Raw genomic sequence first — 14,557 nt, forward strand, 5'->3', positions numbered from 1 at the left:
GAGATGGTGGGGTGATCCCGGTTACCGGGTTCCCACGGGTCGACGCATGGAAAATGAGGAGGAACGTGCAATGACAACTCGCGCACGGTGCAAACACGAGCATCTCATACAACACACGTGCATTCGCCCATGGGCAGTCATCTCGGGGTTATACCTTTGAAGCGTGCATTTTCGGAACGGATCAAGTTCGTTGAGGGAAGTAGTGGTTCACGTTTCGAAGAGGAACTTGACGAATTCGGATCCCTTCGGGGTTGTCGTGGTACTTGCGGTCTCGGCGACGGTAGTCGTTCACATTCGGAGAGGAACTTGGCGTTTCGATCTGTAGTCGTTCGAGCGTCATAGCCGAACTTGACAAAAAATGTGTTTCATCGGTGTGGTCTTGCCGGTGGGGTACTTGCCGCTTGCGGTCCAAATCTGAGGTCATAGCTGCATAGCCAAACTTGACGAAAAAGAGTCTCGTCGGGGACTTGGCGCATCCATCAGGGACTTGGTGGCACTTTAATCTGGCAGGGGCAGCGCTGGAGATGACGAGCTGCTGCTAAGCAGGGGAGGTCAATGCGGGGCTGGAGCGTGGACATGATAGCGGCATGGACGGGAAAAAGGTGCTCGGGATCGAGCTCCTCTCGAACCAGAGCATGGCTGCGGCACAGAACAGAGGTGGAGGCCCGACGAGGTCGGTGGCTTAGGACTCCGTGGGGCGGCGAAGGATTAAGTGGCCGGCGGCGGCCTTGGCGCGAAGCAGGGGAGGCGGAGCTCCTGCTCGGGGAGGTGCGGCGAGGGGAACCACGTGGAGGAACAAGGAGAGCCTCGAGCGAGGTGGAGGGTGATCGATGGATGGCTGTAGATGGAGGAGGGAGACGAGGCAAGGTGGTGGAGGTCGCTAGCAGAGGGATCGGGAGGGAGAGATCGAGAAAAGGGGTTCGAGGGGAGATGGTGGCGCTGCGGGAGGGAGAGGGTGAGATCGAGAGGAGGGGGATCGGGCGCCCTGGCGGCTAGGGTTAGCAGCGGGGGCTGGTGGGCCTTAGGTGCAGATGGGCCTAGGTGGGCTGGCGTGAGAGTTGGGAGGCCCAGTTGGGCTCTCTCTCTCTCTCTCTAATTCTAATCTTAATAGAAAACTTGCAAAGAAAAATGAAGGGTAGAGCTGGGATTCCAATAAGTGGCATATTTTCCTGGAGACAGAAAAATATAGAGGATTTAATGAAAATGGTTGGAAAGAGTTTATAAGATACAAATTCAAATGAGTTTGAATAAAACTCAAATTGTTTGAATTTGGAAGCTATTTAAATAGAGACCAAATGAGATGAGATTTTAACTGGTAACCCTACATAAATAGCGTGATTTATGGGCAGAAGCTGGACATTTATGGATAAAGTAAAGTTGCAACTCAATTTTACTAAAAGGCTCCAAAGGAAGAAAAGAGTTGGATAAAAAGGAAACTTGAGGAATGGTGCAAATGTGTTATGGGTGATTCCAAGACAATGGAATGGTTTAATATAGCTCCCCAAATATTGGGAGGATATGTTTTAAACAGAATTTCACCATGTGAATTTCCCTCGATTTAAATGGATCGAAGACCCATATAATTTATTTAGATGAGTTATAAAAATGGTTGCATGATGACATGATGCAATGCAAATGATGCAATGATGCATGCAACAAACAAACAAACCACATGGAAAGAACGAAAAACATGGAAGACGTCTGGAGCGTCGATCTCGGGTCGTTACAACACTCCTCCACTTACAAGAGATCTCGCCCCGAGATCTAAGGATGGCACCGGAGAGAAGTGGAAGAGGAAGAGGTAAAACAAAGTTGCTTCTTCGACAAACGAGTGAAACCAAGGACCCTTGAAAGGTAGAAACCTTGAAAGAAAGAATACAATGGAGATAAACGAGATTGCAAACACTCCGTTAGCAAACAGGAACAAGGAATACGATAAGAACTAAGAGCTCAAGGAACAATATAGACTTTGAACCCACTTTGGTTGAAGAGAAGGAAGCAAAGAAGAATTCGACAACACTCCGACTGAAAAGAGGGGCAAGGCTTGATAAGATGAAAGGAACTTGAATAGAGGAAACAACACTCCTCTTAAATGGATAAGCATGGAAAAGAACATGATCTTGACAAAACAAGACGATGGGTTGAAGAGAGCAACATAACCATACTTCCGGAACGAAAGAATAGAAGGTAGATCATCAGAACAAAAGAACAAAGAAGAAAATGACAAATTCTGCCACAAATGAACTTGGAAAGCATCCTTGCAAGAAGGTTAGAACGGAGTTGTTGGAAAATCAACAACTAAAAGAATAAGCTTGTTGTGGGCTGATGGAAAACTTCTCAAAATTGAGGTGAAATTCTGCCACTATGTAAACAATTAATATGATTGAGAACACCAACGAGATGAAAAACTTCTTCCACCAAGATGATAAAGATATAACTTGGATCATTGATAAGCACCACAATAGCAACATTCCATAGGGAAGGCTTTAGGTGAAATATGACACAAGATAACTCCAACAAAGAAAGTGATGGGTTTAAGTATCTCATTTCTGACAACCTTTGAACATCAACGGGAAATTGTCAAGAATGACATAACACCACCTCAAAAGATAAAGTAGAAAGAATTGCACTTCAGAATGCAAGATGAAGAACACTTGAGCTCCTCCAACAAGTATCTTGAAGAACACTTTGAGAATGAATTAAATCCTTGATGAACCATCATGTAAAGCCTCCATGAAGAACTCTGGTAACAAAAGGATGATGAGAAGGAAGTGATGGATGAAAAGAATATGATTGAAGCCTTGCAGTGATTTAGGTGGAGCTTTGCGGCAAGTTAACTAAGAGAGCTTGGAACTCTGGAAACAAAAGATGAACAACTTAGCACCGACAAATTGATATCATGAACAAACTCCAGAAGAAGGAATTAATCACTTGGATGAAGCAAGAATAGAATTATGTTATGCGCATCCTTCACCAATTTAAATTGATGACGAGGAATGGATTTGGCATACTACTTATTCTTCTTGAAAAGATTGAAGAGATATAGCCATGCTTGGAAAGGTCTTCAATGAACCACCGGTAGGATTGAAACAATGAATAAATCAATATGAGAACATAGGAAGACGAATCTTGAACAAGCCGCTGTAAGAATTAAAAAAACGATTGAAGAGAAGAGAACAAATCGTCGGGAATAATTAAAAAACGAATAAAGATACTTTTGGGAATTTAGATACAAGATAACAAAGAGATGACAAGCTGACTGGAGAATACTTGAACGATGCACCGGAACAATTGGGGGATGAGAGCTGAACATTGAGAACGAACAAATCCAAAATGATGGCCTCGTAGGAATAAAATGGAAGGAACTCATGAAATGCTTCAGATGGGTATGAAAAGAATTCTCACAATTGGAAATGATATGAGAGGATGGCATGAAGCTAGAACCACGAATATTGGAGAGGACGAACAAGATTTAAGGGAAACTCTTCTTCGGTCTTCAAATGTTGAGATGACGATAAGAACCACCATGAAAATTGTTGAGAAACTCCGGAACGATGAAGAATATATGTTGAGCCAAAGATGAAAAGAATTTGAAAGCAATCTTGGAGAAGGCATTTGACTGATCAAAATTCATTCTTACATCACAATTTAAAAAGAATTTGAGAATAGCTCCAGAACAATTAGAAGAGTCAGGTAAGATCCTGGGAAAAAACCTGTGGGTTAGGGCTCACTCCAAAGAAACACCATTGAAATGATTACTTGAAAGGGATATTGCACCAGTTGAATTAAATGGCTTGAATGGGATAACATCCTCGAAAGAACTTGAACAAATTGAGAATGGAAACTTGAATCTTCTGAGTTATCTTCAGCACTGCGGAACAAATTGAATAGTGAGAAGTGAATGATTGAGAGGTGCACCGGCATGAAAAAGCATTCGAAACGAGGAAACAGATAAGATCAACACCGAAAGCTTAAATTTAGTCCACTGGAGAAGAAAAGATAATGAAGAAACATAAACTTGAAGCTTCCTTAGCATCTTCATGATAAATCACCGGGTAAGAACATTGATGGAAAGAATGAGCAAACTTCACATGAATAAAATGGATACTTGATTAAGAAATCTGAGTCCTTGAAGAAAAGGTTGGGATGGTGGAAAAAACAAAGGCAACTTGGGACCGATGAAACATACGTTGTTGAGAAAACTGGGAATTGATCTTGTGAATGTTGAAATGATTGGATTAGCCTGAAAAGAAGCACGCCGGTTGGAAAAGAATTGACATGACAATCTCAATGATCGAAAGGATTGGTATTCACATATAAATATGAGAACACCGCTTAGGAAAGGTATGGAATCAACACTTGACTTTGAAGCAACTCGAATACCACTACTCAAAACAAAACAAAGGATTTGTCTTGCGGAATAAGCCGGAAACAAATACATAACCCCTCATGCATTTGTTGGAAGGATATCCTAGGCAACTACTTGAATTCCCACCAAAGAACTCCCGAAACTTTCTGGTTATGCAATCTGGTGTTGGAGATACAGGGATGCACAAATTTATCACACAACTAACAAATCCTACACTCCAACTATATCCATCCGTCAACACATAACCAAGAAAACCTCAGAAATCGTGTACCTCAGACCTTCGAAAACATCTGATATACTAGATGTGGCAATACATCTAATCGCTCTCCCCAGTACTGGGTGTCGTCAAACTACTCTCACCACAAAGAGTATAGAAGTGTTTTTTATGTCGGCGACCTCTGGTACTCCGGAACTGAAACGATAAACATTGTGACAAAAACACCTTGGAGCTCAACTCCCCGGGACAATGCCACAACCCCTAAATGTCAGGAGGCACCAAGAAAGAATCCCCGTCACAATGTTATCGCAACGATCCAACAATACACGCATGCTCCTAAAAAAATGAGTGAAAACATTAGAAGAGTGGGAAAACACCTACGTCATGAGTCCTTACTAGAGCGACGAATGGGATAAGGAGTAAAAGGAATTACTACTCTCCGATTGTAACACCCCGGTTGTAAAACTTCCATATTTGGCAATATATCCATGTTGATTTCCATCCAATTCCATTTGGGGTTCCATCTTTTGGTCTCATCTTGTTTTGTTATGTTGTTTTACTCATTTCATTGCTATGCATTACTCACCTCTTGACATGTTGCATTTGTGCATCATTGTCATTTTTTTGGCTTATGCCATCATGTGATGCATCATGTTCCTTGCCATGTTGTTGTGCATATTGCCATCCATGAGTTCTCATTATGACCATGTGCATTGTCATAGCATTGCATGTTGTATTGTTGCACGCCCATGTGTGTCTCTTGCACCATCACTTCTCCTTCCTTACCTTTCCTCCATTTTTGCAAGTGCCATCTTCTCCCTCCTCCATTAATGTTCATATTTCCCTATAAATCTTGCACCTTACCTACATCCTCTATGCCAATTTTCAGCTCATTTGAATATGTTTTGGTTAGGTTAAAAATTGACTCAAGTTTGAATTTAATTCAAACTTGATTTAATTTTCTTTCCTCAAAAATCGCCAAAGCAATTTATTCAAATGGCCCATAATTCCAAGAGTCCAAGTATATCTCTACTTCATTCATATTATTCCCCAAACCTCCTGGACATTTTCCTTTGGGGACTGTTTATTTATTAAGCAGGAAGATAGGTAAGGAAAACTTACCTGGGCTGGCCTCCCAGCGCATCAATGCCTGCAGCCCAACTCACGCAGCTGCAGCCCATCTAGCCCGCTAGCGACAGGAGTGTCGTCTCCCTGTACGACAGCTCATCCAGACACGCCACGTCAATGTCCGGTTGATTTGACGGCGGGAGAAGCTCCCTTGGCCCTATAAAAGTTGCCCCTGGTGCCCTAGGCTCTACCCTCGACCGATTTCGACCCTCTCCTTCCCCTGCCGCCGCCAGGTAAGGCTAGACACGCCTCACCGTCGCCCTGGTCGCCATGCTCCAGTCGAGCTCGAGCTCGAGCACGAGGTATCCCCACGTCGTGCCTCTGACCCCTTCTGTCACCGTGGAGAGGACCAAGATGCAGCCGCTCTTTGTCCCCATCCATGCTCGCGAGCCCAGCACCCCCGGAGCCCCCTCTCCGTCGTCGTCTTCTTCCCTGGTTCGGACATCAAGTCCACCGAAGTTCCTCGCCTCGTCGCTACCGATCTGCTACGTCCCCGCCCTTATCTTCTTGTCCTACTTATACTAGGTATACCTAGCTCCCTCAATACTCGTTCTTGGTGTCGATCGATCCCTGTAGTAGTCGCTAGGTTCGTACGTTCGTCAAGCTCTCGGTGATCTTGAAAGTAGTTTTATTTTGTTGTTGTTGTTGCCTTGTTGATCGGCTCTGGCTCCGCTCGCCGCGCCTCTGCCCATCCTCGTGTTGTTCCACGCGCACCGCAGTACCTCGCAACTGCTCGCACGTGCCCTAGAGCCTCGCTGCGCTTCTGCTTCACCCCGTGTTCGTGCCGCCTCGCTGTTCTGAACCGCGCCCGAGGCAAGCACGAGCTCATGCTCGGGCATCTGCACGCATCCGCTCACACACCCCCTACTAAATCCGCATGCCCGCTGCCGCAACTTAGGCTCCGTGATGTCTACTACACAACCTTCTTCTTGTAGACATTGTTGGGCCTCGAAGTGCAGAGGTTTGTAGGACAGTAGCAAATTCCCTCAAGTGGATGACCTAAGGTTTATCAATCCGTAGGAGGCGTAGGATGAAGATGGTCTCTCTCAAGCAACCCTGCAACCAAATAACAAAGAGTCTCTTGTGTCCCCAACACACCCAATACAATGGTAAATTGTATAGGTGCACTAGTTCGGCGAAGAGATGGTGAAACAAGTGGTATATGGATGGTAGATAATAGTTTTTGTAATCTGAAATAATAAAAACAGCAAGGTAACGAATGATAGAAGTGAGCGTAAACGGTATTGCAATGTGTGGAAATAAGGCCTAGGGTTCATACTTTCACTAGTGTAAATCCTCTCAACAATACTAACATAATTGGATCACATAACTATCCCTCAACATGCAACAAAGAGTCACTCGAAAGTCACTAATAGCGGAGAACGAACGAAGAGATTATGGTAGGGTACGAAACCACCTCAAAGTTATTCTTTCCAATCAATCCGTTGGGCTATTCCTATAAGTGTCACAAACAGCCCTAGAGTTCGTACTAGAATAACACCTTAAGACACACATCAACCAAAACCCTAATGTCACCTAGATACTCCAATGTCACCTCAAGTATCCGTGGGTATGATTATACGATATGCATCACACAATCTCAGATTCATCTATTCAACCAACACAAAGGACCTCAAAGAGTGCCCCAAAGTTTCTACCGGAGAATCACGACGAAAACGTGTGCCAACCCCTATGCATAGGTTCGCAATGTCACGAAACCCACAAGTTGATCACCAAGACATACATCAAGTGTTCTCAAATCTTTAAAGACTCAATCCGATAAGATAACTCCAAAGGGAAAACTCAATTCATTACAAGAGAGAGAGGGGGAGAAGAAACATAGGATCCAACTATAATAGCAAAGCTCGCGATACATCAAGATCGTATCATCTCAAGAACACGAGAGAGAGAGAGAGAGATCAAACACATAGCTAATGGTACATACCCTCAGCCCCGGGGGAGAACTACTCCCTCCTCGTAATGGAGAGCACCGGGATGATGAAGATGGCCACCGGAGAAGGATTGCCCCCTCCGGCAGGGTGCCGGAACGGGTCTAGATTGGTTTTTGGTGGCTACGGAGGCTTCTGGCAGCGGAACTCCCGATCTAATCTCCGTTGTGGAAGTTTTAGAGTATATGGAGTTATATAGGCAGAAGAAGCACGTCAGGGGAGCCACGAGGGCCCCACGAGGTAGGGGGCGCGCCCTAGGGGGTGGGCGCGCCCCTACCCTCGTGAGCTCCTCCTTCCTTCCTTGATGTGGAGTCCAAGTCCATCGGGTGGCTTTCGTTCCAAAAATAACTTCTCTAGTTGATTTCGTTCCGTTTTGACTCCGTCTGATATTCCTTTTCTTCAAAACACTGAAATAGGCATAAAACAGCAAACCTGGGCTGGGCCTTCGGTTAATAGGTTAGTCCCAAAAGTAATATAAAAGTGGATAATAAAGCCCAATATTGCCCAAAACAGTAGATAATATAGCATGGAGCAATCAAAAATTATAGATACGTTGGAGACGTATCAAGCATCCCCAAGCTTAATTCCTGCTCGTCCTCGAGTAGGTAAATGTTAAAAAGAGAATTTTTGATGCGGAGTTCTACTTGGCATAATTTCAATGTAATTCTTCTTAATTGTGGTATGAATATTCAGATCCATAAGATTCAAGACAAAAGTTCATATTGACGTAAGAATAATAATACTTCAAGCATACTAACAAAGCAATTATGTCTTCTCAAAATAACATGGCCAAAGAAAGCTATCCCTACAAAATCATATAGTCTGGCTATGCTCTATCTTCACCACACAAAATATTTAAATCATGCACAACCCCGATGACAAGCCAAGCAATTGTTTCATACTTTTGATGTTCTCAAACTTTTTCAATCTTCACGCAATATATGAGCGTGAGCCATGGACATAGCACTATAGGTGGAATAGAATGGTGGTTGTGGAGAAGACAAAAAGGAGAAGATAGTATCACATCAACTAGGCATATCAACGGGCTATGGAGATGCCCATCAATAGATATCAATGTGAGTGAGTAGGGATTGCCATGCAACGGATGCACTAGAGCTATAAATGTATGAAAGCTCAACAAAAGAAACTAGTGGGTGTGCATCCAACTTGCTTGCTCACGAAGACCTAGGGCACTTGAGGAGGCCCATTGTTGGAATACACAAGCTAAGTTATATAATGAAAAATTCCCACTAGTATATGAAAGTGACAACATAGGAGACTCTCTATCATAAAGATCATGGTGCTACTTTGAAGCACAACTGTGGTAAAAGGATAGTAGCATTGCCACTTATTATTATTATTTTTATTTGGCCTTTCTCTTTTTTTTGGCCTTTCTTTTTTATGGCCTTTCTCTTTTTTTGGGACAATGCTCTATTGAATGATGATCATCACACTTCTATTTATTTACAACTCAATGATTACAACTCGATACTAGAACAAAGTATGACTCTATATGAATGCCTCCGGCGGTGTACCGGGATGTGCAATGATGCATGAGTGACATGTATGAAAGAATTATGAACGGTGGCTTTGCCACAAATACGATGTCGACTACATGATCATGCAAAGCAATATGACAATGATGGAGTGTGTCATAATAACGGAATGGTGGAAAGTTGCATGGCAATATATCTTGGAATGGCTATGGAAATGCCATAATAGGTAGGTATGGTGGCTGTTTTGAGGAAGATATATGGTGGGTTTATGGTACCGGCGAAAGTTGCGCGGTACTAGAGAGGCTAGCAATGGTGGAAGGGTGAGAGTGTGTATAATCCATGGACTCAACAGTAGTCATAAAGAACTCATATACTTATTGCAAAAATCTATTAGTTATCGAAACAAAGTACTACGCGCATGCTCCTAGGGGGATAGATTGGTAGGAAAAGACCATCGCTCATCCCCGACCGCCACTCATAAGGAAGACAATCAATAAATAAATCATGCTCCGACTTCATCACATAACGGTTCACCATATGTGCATGCTACGGGAATCACAAACTTCAACACAAGTATTTCTCAAATTCATAAGCACTCAACTAGCATGACTCTACTATCACCATCTCCATATCTCAAAACAATTATCAAGTATCAAACTTCTCATAGTATTCAACACACTCATAATAGAATTTTTATATTCTTGAATACCTAGCATATTAGGATTTTAAGCAAATTACCATGCTATTAAGACTCTCAAAATAATATAAATGAAGCATGAGAGTTCATCTATTTCTTCAAAATAAAACTACCACCATGCTCTAAAAGGATATAAGTGAAGCACTAGAGCAACAACAAACTACTCCGAAAGATATAAGTGAAGATCAATGAGTAGTCGAATAATTATGCAACTATGTGAAGACTCTCTAACATTTAATAATCTCAGATCTTGGTATTTTATTCAAACAGCAAGCAAAGCAAAATAAAATTACACTCTAAGAATGGCAAACATCATGTGAAGAAGCAAAAACTTAGGATCAACCGAAACTAACCGATAGTTGTTGAAGAAGAAAGGTGGGATGCCAACCGGGGCATCCCCAAGCTTAGATGCTTGAGACTTCTTGAAATATTATATTGGGGTGCCTTGGGCATCCCCAAGCTTGAGATTTTGTGTCTCCTTAATTCCTCTCATATCACGGTCTCCCTAAATCTCAAAAGCTTCATCCACACAAAACTCAACAAGGACTCGTGAGATAAGTTAGTATAAACCATTGCCAAAACCTTATCATACTATACTATAGCAAATCACTAAAATTATTATTCAACATTGCATACTAAATGCCTCGGCATATTTAATAGTCCTATCCTCAAATAAAATCATTAAAGAAGCAAACATATGCAAACAATGCAAACAAAACAGCAATCTTCCTAAACAGGATAGTCTGTAAAGAATGCTGCAACATCCATACTTCCCTAGATCCAAAAATTATGAAATAAAATTCCCACTGTAGTAAATTTATCAGAGCTTAATATGCAAAAGGTTTCATCATTTTATCACATTATGACTTTTCTAGGGAATTATTGCAACAGCGGTAAACTTTCTGTTTTCAAACAGCAACATGTATACTTGTAACATAGGCATAGTAAAGGCTATCAATGCCACTTTTATTGAAATAAAAGATGCAAAACATTGTTCTAAATAACAGCAAGCAGATCCTAACAAAATAAATTGACGCTCCAAGCAAAACACATATCATGTGGTAAATAAAAATATAGCTCAAGTAAAGTTACCGATGAACGAAGACGAAAGAGGGGATGCCTTCCGGGGCATCCCCAAGCTTAGACTTTTGGCTATCCTTGAATATTACCTTGGGGTGCCTCGGGCATCCCCAAGCTTAGGCTCTTGCCACTCCTTGTTCCATAGTCCATCGAATCCTTACCCAAAACTTGAAAACTTCACAACACAAAACTTAACAGAAAACTCGTAAGCTCCGTTAGTATAAGAAAATAAATCACCACTTCAAGGTACTGTAATTAACTCATCTTTTATTTATATTGGTGTTAAACCTACTGTATTCCAACTTATCTATGGTTTATAAACTATTTTACTAGCCATAGATTCATCAAAATAAGTAAACAACACATGAAAAACAGAATCTGTCAAAAACAGAACAGTCTGTAGTAATGTGAATCAAACGTATACTTATGTAACTCATAAAATTCTCAAATAAATTTATGCACCTGAGGAATGTATCTATTAATCACCTGAAAAAAGAATTAACTAAATAAAACTCTTCAAATAAAAATGGCAGCAATTCTCGTGCGCGCTAAAGTTTCTGTTTTTACAGCATGATCAACAAGACTTTCCCCAAGTCTTCCCAAAGGTTCTACTTGGCACAAACACTAATTAAAGCATAAAACCACATCTAAACATAGGCTAGATGGATTATTTATTACTAAACAGGAGCAAAAAGCAAGGAACAAGAATAAAATTGGGTTGCCTCCCAACAAGCGCTATCGTTTAACGTGCCTAGCTAGGCACGATGATTTCAATGATGCTCACATAAAGGATAAGAATTGAAACATGAAGAGAGCATCATGAAGAATATGACTAGCACATTTAAGTCTAACATACTTCCTATGCATAGGGATTTTGTGATCAAACAACTTGTGGGAACAATAATCAACTAGCATAGGAAGGTAAAACAAGCATAACTTCAATACTTTAAGCACATAGAGAGGAAACTTGATATTATTGCAATTCCTACAAGCATATATTCCTCCCTCATAATAACTTTCAGTAGCATCATGAATGAATTCAACAATATAACCAGCACCTAAAGCATTCTCTTCATGATCTACAAGCATATAATTTTTACTACTCTCCACATAAGCAAAATTCTTCTCATGAATAATAGTGGGAGCAAACTCAATAAAGTAACTATCATGTGAGGCATAATCCAATTGAAAGTTAAAATCATGATGACAAGTTTCATGGGTATCATTATTCTTTATAGCATACAAGTCATCACAATAATCATCATAGATAGCGGGAATGCTCTCATCATAATAAATTTGCACATCAAAACTTGGGGGACTAAAAATATCATCTTCATCAAACATAGCTTCCCCAAGCTTGTGGCTTTGCATATCATTAGCATCATGGATATTCATGGAATTCATACTAACAACATTGCAATCATGCTCATCATTCAAATATTTAGTGCCAAACATTTTATAGATTTCTTCTTCTAGCACTTGAGCACAATTATCCTTTCCGTCATACTCAAGAAAGATATTAAAAAGGTGAAGCGTATGAGACAAACTCAATTCCATATTTTTTTGTAATTTTCTTTTATAAACTAACTAGTGATAAAACAAGAAACTAAAAGACTCGATTGCAAGATCTAAAGATATACCTTCAAGCACTCACCTCCCCGGCAACGACGCCAGAAAAAAGCTTGATGTCTACTACACAACCTTCTTCTTGTAGACGTTGTTGGGCCTCGAAGTGCAGAGGTTTGTAGGACAGTAGCAAATTTCCCTCAAGTGGATGACCTAAGGTTTATCAATCCGTAGGAGGCGTAGGATGAAGATGGTCTCTCTCAAGCAACCCTGCAACCAAATAACAAAGAGTCTCTTGTGTCCCCAACACACCCAATACAATGGTAAATTGTATAGGTGCACTAGTTCGGCGAAGAGATGGTGAAACAAGTGGTATATGGATGGTAGATAATAGTTTTTGTAATCTGAAATAATAAAAACAGCAAGGTAACGAATGATAGAAGTGAGCGTAAACGGTATTGCAATGTGTGGAAATAAGGCCTAGGGTTCATACTTTCACTAGTGTAAATCCTCTCAACAATACTAACATAATTGGATCACATAACTATCCCTCAACATGCAACAAAGAGTCACTCGAAAGTCACTAATAGCGGAGAACGAACGAAGAGATTATGGTAGGGTACGAAACCACCTCAAAGTTATTCTTTCCAATCAATCCGTTGGGCTATTCCTATAAGTGTCACAAACAGCCCTAGAGTTCGTACTAGAATAACACCTTAAGACACACATCAACCAAAACCCTAATGTCACCTAGATACTCCAATGTCACCTCAAGTATCCGTGGGTATGATTATACGATATGCATCACACAATCTCAGATTCATCTATTCAACCAACACAAAGGACCTCAAAGAGTGCCCCAAAGTTTCTACCGGAGAATCACGACGAAAACGTGTGCCAACCCCTATGCATAGGTTCCCAATGTCACGAAACCCGCAAGTTGATCACCAAGACATACATCAAGTGTTCTCAAATCTTTAAAGACTCAATCCGATAATATAACTCCAAAGGGAAAACTCAATTCATTACGAGAGAGAAGAGGGGGAGGAGAAACATAGGATCCAACTATAATAGCAAATCTCACGATACATCAAGATCGTATCATATCAAGAACACGAGAGAGAGAGAGAGAGAGATCAAACACATAGCTACTGGTACATACCCTCAGCCCCGAGGGAGAACTACTCCCTCCTCGTCATGGAGAGCACCGGGATGATGAAGATGGCCACCGGAGAAGGATTGCCCCCTCCGGCAGGGTGCCGGAACGGGTCTAGATTGGTTTTTGGTGGCTACGGAGGCTTTTGGTGGCGGAACTCCCGATCTAATCTCCGTTGTGGAAGTTTTAGGGTATATGGAGTTATATAGGCAGAAGAAGCACATCAGGGGAGCCACGAGGGCCCCACAAGGCAGGGGGGCGCCCCTACCCTCGTGAGCTCCTCCTTCCTTCCTTGACGTGGGGTCCAAGTCCATCGGGTGGCTTTCGTTCCAAAAATAACTTCTCTAGTTGATTTCATTCCGTTTCGACTCCGTCTGATATTCCTTTTCTTCAAAACACTGAAATAGGCATAAAACAGCAAACCTGGGCTAGGCCTCCGGTTAATAGGTTAGTCCCAAAAGTAATATAAAAGTGGATAATAAAGCCCAATATTTCCCAAAACAGTAGATAATATAGCACGGAGCAATCAAAAATTATAGATACGTTGGAGACGTATCACTCCGCCATCACCGTTGCTGCCGCCGGCGTCGTCATCGTTTTCTTCTCTGTCTTGGAGAAGAATAAGTGAGGGCCATGGCGCTTGTTCAAGTGGAGCTGAGCCCCTTCCTATCCAACTACCCGTCCTAGCCCAGTTGGTCCGCACCTCCCTCTGTGACCCAGCTGGTCAGGGGTTCAAAACCCCCCAGGCGCATAAGCGCCTTGTTTTTTCTTTTATTCTTCTCTGACCTTGACGTCTCGGGCCCACTGTCATACACACACCCTCATAGGCCCACTGTCATACAAACACACGTACAACTCCCTCCTTTTTTTATTTCGATCATATTACACCGTGCTTTCCA

This window comes from Triticum dicoccoides, chromosome 4A (genome assembly GCF_002162155.2).
Source record: "Triticum dicoccoides isolate Atlit2015 ecotype Zavitan chromosome 4A, WEW_v2.0, whole genome shotgun sequence".
Taxonomy (NCBI): Eukaryota; Viridiplantae; Streptophyta; class Magnoliopsida; order Poales; family Poaceae; genus Triticum; species Triticum dicoccoides.